General features: G+C 34.7%; 1 protein-coding gene across 1 annotated transcript in view; it reads right to left on the bottom strand.

Moving 5' to 3' along the window:
- The window catches only part of Ipk1 (Inositol phosphate kinase 1), a 73114-nt gene extending 66391 nt beyond the window's left edge, over positions 1-6723 (bottom strand). The window contains exon 1 of the mRNA XM_076900503.1: positions 6371-6723. The gene's annotated coding sequence lies outside the window, so the exon portion shown is untranslated. The remainder of the gene's footprint in view (positions 1-6370) is intronic.
- Between the last annotated feature and the right edge of the window lie 5822 nt (positions 6724-12545).

Below are 12545 nucleotides of genomic sequence, written 5' to 3'. Positions count from 1 at the left end.
AAACACGCGCAGCAGGGAAATTTTAGGAAAGTTTGAAGCGGCAGAAAGAAAAAAGTAAGCCTCCGAACACACGCGAGGATACCGCGTTCGGGCAACGCGTGTGTGCGCGCATGCATACGTGCAACGCGTCCTGTGGGCATGTGTGACTGGGCAACGCGTGCGTGTGCACATGTGTGCTCGCGCACGTAGAGAGGGCATGGCGCGGCGAAGCGTGGGAAGGCATGGGAAAATTGTGTAGAACGAGCACGGTTCGCAGCTGGAGGGGAAATTAGACAGAAGGGAACGTCGAGTCGTTGGACGCTCCGTTGAAGCGCAGAGAGGCAAGCGGAGTCGGGAATCGTAGGGTCTTTCACCATGAGTGGGGCACCACACAGGGTAGGGTGGACCAGACGGGGTGAACGGTAAGGAGGGAGCCAGCCAGACCTGCGCTGCCTCCAGCGCTTGAGGGTTAAGGCCCGTTACGCAACGTAATAACCCCGTGAATATTTTTTTTATTTTTTTCAAAAAACATCGCCCGGTTTCAAACCGGTCGGAAACTCGGCGCAAAGTTGCCCGTCATAAAAAATATTTGAACTTCTGAATTTCATAAAATCGTAAACACACGTTCAGGAGATATTTTAACCTATACCTTCCAGAACAAAGCTCATTCTATCCCATTAAAACTGAATTCAAATCAAATGTACAAATATACGATAGGAACAGAAGCTAAAATGGAGATTTGATGTTTTTTCAACTGCGTTTCAGTAATCTCTACTGATCACCAACTGCTTTAAATGTCTTTTGAATTTCAAACAACGGCGTTTGAATTTCCACGCTCTTCATGGCAAATTAAGCAACACTGTCGAGGCGCACAGCATGCGCAATAAAGTTCAGAAAGATCGCGTATCACGTAACGCTTCACAAACATGCAATATTTGTAAATCAAATGGAAACGTTCAAAGAAATTCATTTGTAAATTTAACACTCAATGTTATCATTAATCTTGAATAACATACATAATATATACTCGATGACTACCTTATAATTTAGTTGCTTATATATTTTTAAATTTGTCGCTAGAGGCTAAACATGTAACTATTCAATTACTTCAAGAATGTACAATATATTGCGAGCTAAACTTTTTTTAGATAAAGATAGATATGTAAAAATTTCACCTTTACCATAAAAGACAGACTGTAAATGGAAGATAAATAAAGATAATATCATTATATTTCGGTATTTGAATACACACAGCAACCGCAAAACAGCTTTTACTCGTGTTACTATTTGGATCGTCGTGTTCGCTCCACAAAACAGAGAAATTCTGGCGGTGACCAACTTTCGTTACTGATTCGCGGCGAGTTTTCAAACCGACGAGATACACGCTTCTATCCTATTTAATTCTTATCAAGCGAAATTTAAGTATCAACGCTTTCTTATCCTTCCCTCGTATGTGTATGCATGTGCGCTCGCGTGCACGCGATTTATACGTGTGTGTACAGCGTTGCCGAATTTCTGTCAGCCGGAGAAAAATGGCCGCCGTGTGGGGGACATAGGGAGAAACGGGGGGTAAAACGAGATGAGCATAGAAGGGAGCCAGAGAGAAAAAGAGAAAGAAAGAGAGAGAACATGAAAGAGAGTTGGAAAAAGAGGAAGAGACAAAAGCAGCTGTGAGAGAGACGCGTGAAAGCTACTGATACTGTGTATAAAGGAGGGGACAAGATGAAAGGGGAGGATACTCGACCCAGTAGCGTAACCACCACGAAACAAATATAAAGGAAGATATATAATGGAAACTGATTAATCTGCAGTTCGTGATAAAATGGCGAAACAAACGTCGACGAGTGTAACATGGATATGTAAATGAGAGACATGAACACCATGTGAGAGTTTGGAAAATGAGATGTATGATTCACGGATTTCCTACAACTTAGATAAGCTGTTTTAAGCAGTATTTCCATAAATTTAGTTTAGACTTGGATTCATTTATGGAAGAATAATATACTGAACATACAGTAATCAATTTATGGGAAATTTAAGTGTGAAGAGAAGTACAGAGCCCATTGTCTTCAGTTGAATTTATAAAAATATGAATTTTCATAAATAAACCTAACAGTTTAATAATTAACCTTAAAATGTTAAGTAAATGTGAAATTAAAAATAAAATGTGCCTACAAGTACTAATAAATACACAGCCAGGTTTTATAAGATAAGATTTACGATGGTGAAATTAATTGGCAGTTGGTACTGTCGGGTTTTCTTTTTCGTAGACTTAACGTAGCAATGGACGCGTCGTCCGACTGAATAAAAGTGTACTACGAGAAAGAAGTCCTCGTCCATCCTGCTGCGAATAGCTTTTTTCTCCCCTTTTTTTTTGTGAATGCTCGAGAAGGGAATTGAACGACCGTATGCTCCCCTCTCCTGATTACGCCACTGGCTTAACCCAGCGAGGCAGCACGGACAACCGGCTGCGCTGTTGCCAAGCGGAAATCACAGACCTGCGGCATTTTCTTCTTCCACGAAGACACGTTGCGTTTGCTCACCGTGTTGCCTCCTGCATCGAGCAGTGTTCAGACACGACCATCACAATAATTAAATTGGTCTCGTTTGATAACAATATCCTTGATAAAGGCTGTTAACTTGTACGTGACCCTCATTGCTAAAGTTAATCGATATCGAAATATATTTTTGGAGTTGATGTTCCATTCGGACGTATAGCTTATCGCGAAATTATTCGCACAGTTGGGAATATGGAAGATAAATATATGATATAATAAAACATTGGAAAAACTCGGTGATCGATATGGTAAAAAATGAAATGGAGGAATAATAAAAATCGGAAAACAATTTCATCACTTTCACCGTTGCTAATGCAAAACTGATAATCGACACGTTTCACAAAAGTCAGAGAAATCGCAATAGCGTCACCGGACAATTGTCATTCTTCAATGTTTTCGCATTAATGACAAAAACAATTTGTTTCACCTGAGTTACCTATGTTTCTAATGTGCAGAAATTTCTAATTAATGCAATCATGCATTCATCAGAACATTAATTTCTTAGTCTAGTAAAGATAATCTGATCTTTTTTAAATTGGAAATTTCAATTGTTTATAAATATTTAACAGAGTACCGACGTGAAACTACACCTGTGTTCGTTTAACTAAAATGAATGTTCCTTATTTTCCATTGCTATCAGGAATACTGCGTGCGGAACAGTTTCATAGGAAGTAATTAGAATTTCAACTGCGTAAAACCACAACTACCACTCAGACTTCCTAGTGCTCATCATCTGATACAAGTTTAATTCTAGTGAGAGTGAGACTCTAAATAAATGAATAAAAAGAAATACCAATCCTCTCTCGCTTTGCATAGTTTTTTCTTTACTGATTCAAAATAGTATATATACATAATTGACTTTCAAAAACTTTCAGGAAACATTACGAAAAAAATTGAATCGTATCGACATCAGCATCGATCAACAATTAAATCTCTCTCATGCTATAAATCAAGTTTTCCCTCATCCAATGGAAACAATGCGCAGGAAATTTCGTATACGTGGATGGAACACCATGAGAACAATGAGAATTCTCCTTTTCGCAGATGGGTGGAACAATAAAAATATTGTACGGAACAATAAATGGAGGATAAATTGTACTCGATCAATAAGTGAAAATCAATACCTCTTTATGTCTTGCCAGACCGAGATAAGTATCATTACAATCTATTTTTCTATGCATATTGAATCGTGAAGAGAAATTTGAAAGCGTGCAAATAGTTTAAAACTCTGTACGAGATTAAACTATTAATGAATGCATAACGATTGCTTAGCTAATTTAAAAGTGAAATACTTCTGGTCTTTTAAAACTAGAAAGAAACGAATACACGCACGGACTTTGTTTAAAGCAAAAAATATGTTTTATTTAGCATAACCCCGCAGGAAAAAAGGTATAACATTACACTGTTATAGCTTTATGGAATTTCTTTCGCGACGATTTTCACGTGAAGAGAAATCAAAGCGACGACGATACTATAAAAAGAAGGGCGGAACGTGAACGCTTGTCCCCTACCTCCACGCTTAATGTTGTCAGCGTATCGAGGCAAGAATATCGATGGAGCAATACCATGGTGGCCAGTTTCAACAAATCCATGTTGGAAAAAAAGCCAATACGAAATGGAGGTCGATAGCGTGATGACCTCGAAGCCAATCGGCAATTTTACAATGCCGTGGCCTCTCGCATGAAAGATGTGTACGTGTTGTGTATACGGACGCGCTGTTGCCATGTCTTTGCTCCGTTGCGAGGATAGAGTGACCAAATACGTTCTCCCCACGAATTCATGGGTTTACATCGCGCTACTGGTAGAGCTTAAGGCGACATCGGCGATATGAGCACATCTCTTGAAGCTAACTAATCTCTCTAGGTAAAAGAACCGATTTAATCATTTCCGAGCAATCAATTGCTTGTTAAGGGAATAGATGTTTAGAAGCTATCGAAGGAAAAGAAAATTTTCTGAGGGGTACGCTAGCAGGTATACCTTTCGGCTCCAAACCGAGACGTGCCAGGTAAAACCTGTCTACTTGGCCGGCTTTTTTTCCCTTTTGTGAGTAGGGCAGGTGGTGTTACAGAGGAGTGGGCTCTCAAACACGGAAGAACGAAAAATATCCGTGACGAAACTTGAAGTAAAGGAAAACTTTACAAGGAAATAGCTGCGTTCTATGTACATAATTCTGAATTAAGGCGATATTCTCAAGTTAAAGTTATATCTCGTAAATTTTGCTACGTCTTATTCGTCGAAAATGATACTGCTTATCAGTTATACGTTAAGTGGAGATATCGTATAATACCTAATTCTATTAATCTATATATACGTGTACAGACTAAATAAAAATAACAATCGTCAGGAATGCTAGAGAATCATCGGAATACTTAAAACAAACATTACAAAATATTTAATTTCACAGAAGGTGAATACTACATTGAAATAAATTTGAATACGAAAATATTTTTCGTACGATTGTTGATCATTAGTAAAATGTATTTGATGGATTTCGATACGAAAAAAAATATTTTCCAATTGATTATTTAACGATAACAAACGAAGAACATCTAAACGAAATATGTTTGCAAAATGTCCTTTGAACAATCTCGGTGACTACAATTACGATTACATTCAGCGTAGGTGACTCATAGTTTCGTAAATTTAAAACGTTCCATGGAAAGTAGATTCTATTTTTGGAGTTGAAATATTCGTTACGTTCAGTTTAACTTTACTCTTCCCTGCATTATTTAAGAAAGTAGTACACTTTGAAATCCAGTAATTATTACCTGATGTATACAGTCACTTACAAAAGTTCAAAACCAAAAAAGAACACATATATTAAATTTATTTATTATATTATTAATTTGCGCTACTTATTCCAACTAAATTATAAAACATCAAAGACACCACGGTTAATACCAAATTAAATATAATTAATAAATTTATAATACATGTGCATAGATTGTTATGAAACTTTGGAAACAAATTTTGCGTAGATTTTTCTAACGAATTGTATACATCTTTAATAAGAAAAACGTAGGATCTTGTCTACCTGCATGTAAATAAACAATAACTAAAAAATATTTATTAAATGTTCATATTAAATTTTAGATTTCAGATTTTTATAGCTATATGAAAGGTGTTCTTAAATTTGTAATTCAATTGCTCTACCTTTAAACAACAAAAGGAAAGTAACGATACAATAAAATTATTAATGAATATTAAACATGCTTTACATTCATGTTCTAAAAAAATATTACGTAAATTACGTAAGTAGAATGTGCATAGCATACAAAGTGCACAAGTGCACTGAACTCGCTTTGGAAGAAACAGCGAATCCGAAGTAGTGACAGTTAATATTGCACGATATGAAACTAATATATATTATTTTCGTCAGATCAAATTATAAAAGACAAATATAACTAATATTTCTTAGAAAGAGAAAATCTTATTTATAAATAAACGCTTTTTTTATCATAATTTTAATATAATACATACTTTGTATTACTACGAAATATGTATTATATTAAGCAGGTTAAACAATATGATCTCATAATTTACAGAAACTGCATGCGTGTAAAAACAATAATACGTAGCAACGTTATCGATATAGATAAATAATTTGAAACTCACAAGAGGTTCAGATGCATCTGTTAGGGGGCAGCATATGTCAGCAAGACCTTTACAGGTCAAAAATGAACTAAAGGAGCGCTGCAAGCAAGCAAAACCGGTCGACGTGTTCTTGATACACGACTTTTGACAAAAAAAGAATTTTTACTTTTCATCTTTGGTTCTAATAAAAATTGTTCGAACATTCCACCTATAACGATCGACAATAAATGAAAGCTTACGTCTTTCTGTTTACGTGCAGAATGCATCATCGGATTCAAACTGTAACTGCCGTATCCAACCTCTGGCCAACGGGGTGCGAGTTCCAGGTTTTAATTTTCAAGAAAACGTCACTTGTCGCCTCATAATAATTGTGCACTCACTTTCTCGACACTATCACCTTCTGAATTTTCCCTCCGCGAGCAAAGACAACAACTTCTCAAACACTTTCCGAACGACATGTTCAGGAACAAAATTGTCAATCGCGAGACAACCGCATGGCATGGCGACCGCGGTTACAACTCGACATATACGGTGTTTTAAACGATACGTCACATCCTTGATCTTTAACGCTATTGGCTGGCTTCAGGAGAATCAGCCAATTAGCTTCAACATTTTCTCAGTACGCGGGAAAATAAACTGAACTTCGTCAGAAATAGGTATAGGAAATACACATAAGAACTTATACGTTTATTTGTTTTTTTTTTTTTATAAATTTAAAGTGAATTTTTTAATGGAGATACGATATTTTATTTAAAAGAATTAAAAAAAAAGACAGAAGTTGCATTTAAATAATATAATCTAAATCAAAAGTAATTACGTAGCAAAAATGTCATATGTATTTACGTATGTATGGTTATAGGCATACCACACCGCCATTATTCTACTAATTTAATCAGATTCAAATAGCTATCGTGTCAATGATTCTATAAAATGATAACAATTGTAGCAGAATTTCATTAAAAATTCTATTGATTTAAAGAAATAAATAAAATATGAAGAAAATACTAATTTAGTAAAATATAACTTTGTAACATTTATTCAGACAAAACACAGCGATTGGCACGCCAGTGGCAGCGGGTGGAACGAATTCCGTGGTAAAATCATACTAAGACAGTGTTCGTACTCAACTCTCATAACGGCATAGTCTTAGCATTGGGGTAACACATGTTCACGACACTAATATAGCACCGTGATATGGTATAGGGGCAACATCGCTGTTGCAATAACACTATCAGCTGAGCATACTCACACGCGTGGCAGTGGCCTAGACGGACATTTACTTATGGGGAAGCTGTTTCCATAAAAATTATAAACCAATACTAAAAATGACTAAACTAAACAGCTCATTTATTTTATTCTAAACATGATTAAAACCTATGGCAGCCATTTGCTCGAATTATTTGCTACATAATTTTTAATTACATCATACCACCGTATGATGCAATTAACAATTATATAACAAATAGTCGGTGCCCGGGTCTCACCACGTGGAGGTTGCTGCGAATGGAGACCCACCCTAGCCGCAACCCATCCACCCTCCTTTTGCATAAGTTATCATTGAATATCGCCTCTTTTTAATGTACATTTGCAACGCGGTTAGCCTTCAATCGTTATGCAAATGGACAGTAAAATGAGTATTGTAAAGAATTCTCGCGAAAACATAAAACTATCTTAACAACATCTTACATAGCCAAAAATTTACTTAATCTACTAAGCGTACTACGTTTACTTAATCTACTAAGCGTACTAAATCTATACTTAGTCTACTTTAAAGCTAATTTAATTTAAAAATTACCCATCCAACTAGAAATCTACATAAATTTAAGGCAAATTATCCCTACCTATCAATAATTGAAACATGTTTCACCCTACCTATGTAAAAATCTAATGGAATTTGTAGAGATCTTACATTATGTATGTACTGAGAACAAAAATGTCTCAACCTGCCTACGTAAAAATCTAATAGAATTGAACCTATGATACATTCAGAAACAAAAACAAAACAACGACACAGCGAAACAAACCCAAAAGTAACTAACATCGTACGACACATACATCTTCCAACCTGCCTGTGTAGAAATCTAATGGATCTGAATCCATGTGATACATTCAGAAACAAAGACAATACACCAATACAGGGAATCAAACCCAAAGGAAACCACGAGCGACACACACGTATATGATGACAGAAAATTCAAGATCGAAATAATTTATGAAGAAATTACAAAAGAAAAGATTCAAAAATTACACCAAGAAAGAAAAACAATGAAGAAAAACCATATGGTTTTCTATGAAGGAAAACTGCAGACATTGGAACATCTGAAACAAGAATGTACAACACACAAAAGAATAACATATCGATTAACACTAAACCTACCAGAACAGTAACATTTATTTGAAAAGCGGTCATTTGACCACCATGTGTAGAAATAAGTATGTATAAAATGTCGTTAGATTTAGTATTAATAAATCTTACAGAAAATATACAGTGCTGGACAAAAGTATTGGCACAGCATGATTGTTATGATAAAAATGCTTATAACTATGAAACAAATTGTTAAAAAGGAAAAATTTGTTTACACGTTTATTTATTTATTATTCTAGATTATTATTTAACAGAAACAGTAATATAAATAAAGTGATATGCGAAATAATAACAAAAACATATTTATTGAGCGTTTTAAGCATGGACAAAAGTATTGGCACATTATACAAAATTTAGTGTAGTTGTATCTCTCCGAAAAAAATCCGATTGTCACTTGATGGTATAGGTAGGGGATTCCCTGATAGTCATTTTTTCTAACAGTCATCCTTAAGTTCAGTCGATTAGCAACATAGGAAATATAACAAGCAACAATGTCAAGAAGAGGGAAAGAAACTACAAGTGAAGAGAGAAAAATAATATTAAATTTGCACAAAATGCGAAAATCTTATAGTGAAATAGCAAAAAGTGTTAATAGAAGTCGATTCACTATTAGAAGTGTCGTAAAACGATTTGAGAATCAATCAGATTTCAAAAGTAGGAATCGAAGTGGACGTCCCTCAAAGTTAACAGTTAGAGAAAAACGGAAAATTGTAAAGGAAGTGAAAATAAATTGTAAATTAAACTCATCACAACTTAGAGCAAAGTTAAATGAAGAAAATAAAAAAGAAGTAAGTTCGAAAACTATACGGAGAGTGTTAAAAGATGCGGGATATTCTGCGTGTGTCGCAAGAAGGAAACCATACATATCCAAGAAGAATCGGAAGATGAGAAAAGAATTTGCAAAAGAATTTATAAAAAAGGATCCCACATTCTGGAATAACGTATTATTTTCAGATGAAACTAAATTTAATATATTTAAATCAGATGGCAGAGTATTAGTTTGGAGAAAGCCAAATACGGAAATGGATCCACAACATTTACAAGCCACTGTGAAACATGGAGGAGGTGGAGTCATGGTATGGGGTTCCATTGCAGCGTCTGGGGTTGGCGAATTAGTATTCATAGATGAGATTATGGACAAATATGTATATTTAAATATATTAAAGGAAAATTTATTTAAAAGTGCTAATAAATTAAATCTCCCGCGTGATTTTTATTTTCAACAAGACCATGATCCAAAACATACTGCCTATATTGTACGACAATGGATCGTTTACAATACCGCACATACATTAAATACCCCACCCCAGAGTCCAGACATGAATCCCATCGAACATGTTTGGAATGAATTAGAAAAAAAAATTAGAAAATATAATATAACAAACAAAAACCAATTAAAAGCTATTATTTTACAAGAATGGAACAATATAGAGCCGGATTTTACAAAAAAATTGGTAACTTCAATGCCAAAACGATTGAAGGAAGTTATCATGAGGAATGGAGGGCCAACCAAATATTAATTTTTAATTTCTAAGTACTTTCAATCATTTGTGCCAATACTTTTGTCCATGCTTAAAACGCTCAATAAATATGTTTTTGTTATTATTTCGCATATCACTTTATTTATATTACTGTTTCTGTTAAATAATAATCTAGAATAATAAATAAATAAACGTGTAAACAAATTTTTCCTTTTTAACAATTTGTTTCATAGTTATAAGCATTTTTATCATAACAATCATGCTGTGCCAATACTTTTGTCCAGCACTGTATATATATAGAGAGAGAGACATGCATATACCTCTTTTTTAATAATTAGATCTGTAGGCGTCATCCAAAATTTTAGATCTGCAACAAAGTTGTATAATTGGTTAATAATAACACATAATATGGTTTCATAATACCCCTTCTTTATTTATATATATATATGTATTTTTTTTTCTTTGTCACTTACTTTCTTTGATTAATATTAACGTGACTAATATTTACTTCTACCTGCGTGATATGATATAAATTCTCTGGCCACATTATTTCAACCATCTAAATATCTTTCTAAAATCATGAATCTAGAACAAACTTATTTAATGGATTAATACAAGCACATTAATTAAACATTAATTAAACAATAACAATACATAAGACGCATTTCAATGAAATGTTATGTCTTGTGGTGTGGTAAAACTTAAGGATTCATTTTTAATTCATACAAAATATTAACTTTAAAAAAAATAATAATAATACTCTAATAAAATATTAATAGTTTTGTTTTTTACACCCAATAAATTTCAAAACTGTTATAAATAATGATACACAAGGGATATCTAGAATATTTACAGATCAGTCATAAAAAGCACATATCAATACTAAATAAATTCAGACTTTACAAATGTACAGATTATCGTTTATTTTAATGACAAACGCTCGATTTGCAACGACGTAAAGATAAACATAACACTCATTATAATTAATTTTTATTGTCATTAAAAATGATGAGTGAAATATTATATCTTTTACGTTATCTTTTTGCATTAAATGAAGAAGAAGTGAATAATGTGTCAATCAACTCAGAATAAAGTGAGCAAAAAACCACGAAAATTGCCTGGCATTTTGCTAGGGCCTTCTTTATAATTCGCAATATTAATTAATCGCGAGGTGCGTCACAAAAAAGCAATACGCGAGCAGTCACCTAAGGACGCTTTTTATGGTTCGCAAATCTAATTTATGCACCCAGAATTTAAATACGTAACACTAGTGAACTAGATTTTAGAAGAAATGATCTACTTAGGTGCAATGTCACCATAGTGCAATGTAGCTTTTTCAGCTACGTAGGTGACTCTAAGTGCAAGATCATACTTCCATTTATGAATCAATCAAGAAAAAAATGAGTAAAAACATCGCGAAAATTGCCTGCCAAATTTGACAGGGCCTTCTTTATAATCCACAACACTAATTAAGGAACTTTTAAGGGAAACTTTTATTTTATTTCTACATTATCTTGGGTATTTTATTTATTAATGCTCGCAACGCTACTTTAAAAACGTGATCTTATATATCGCAACTCTAAAGAAACAACCGCGATTAACATTTGTACGCAACTCTAAAGAAACAACCGCGATTAACACTTGTACGCAACTTTAATGCAAACCGTAATTAATCATTCGCAACGTTAAAAAGTGAATCCGTGATTTGCCCAAAATAATATAGCCAGGTATTCTACCGAATAAAGTAACGAGCACAGTGACGATATAGTATAAAGGAATGGCTTTGCATCCAGAATCCAGTATTTCCAAATGCAACAGTCATTCGTTGCAGCCCTCTTCTCTGGGCCTCTTCGGCCCACAGCCTCTTCTTTCTTCGGGCATAATGCCCAGAATCTTCTAAAACTTAAATCTATGCTCGAGATTCCCTAAGCGCAACCCAAAAAGTGATGCAACAAAAATCAAACACATTAAGCGAGACAGCTAACGGCACGCAAGACGAGCAACGACTTAAGAAATCGTTGTTCGTGCACAACGTGCCAAATCTCGAGCAGTAAACGTTCGTTTCGACCAAAATCGCGACCACGACCGCGAAGAATTCGAAAAATCGATAGGGTAAAGCCCAGTGGCGAACGGCATTCTCCATTCACGCCAGCTTTACCGTCGATGATTCAAATCAGATTTCCTGAAACAGGTTGAACCACGCGAGGAAAAACGCGCCTGCCCGATCGGTGACTGTGATCAACCTGCCCGGCCCTACCTACTTAAATCTAGCACACAATCATACCAGAGTAAACTACCTGACCTACCTAACGCTATATTTAAAAAATGGCAACAGACTCGTACCAACACATACATACAACACACGGAATAGTCGCGAACTTTCATACAATCTCACACTTTCTAAACTTTATACATCCCACATATTGCAATCTGAGGGATATTACTGATCGCTGTACATTACTATTATAATAAGTAATAATATATTTAGTGGAATAAATGCAATAGTTAATGTTTAATAAAAACTGACGTATTCCCAGTCTAATCACACGTATGGTAAATACGTCGTAC

The sequence above is a fragment of the Xylocopa sonorina genome, chromosome 9 (genome assembly GCF_050948175.1).
Source record: "Xylocopa sonorina isolate GNS202 chromosome 9, iyXylSono1_principal, whole genome shotgun sequence".
Lineage (NCBI taxonomy): Eukaryota > Metazoa > Arthropoda > Insecta > Hymenoptera > Apidae > Xylocopa > Xylocopa sonorina.
This window is presented reverse-complemented; position numbering and strand designations above follow the sequence as displayed.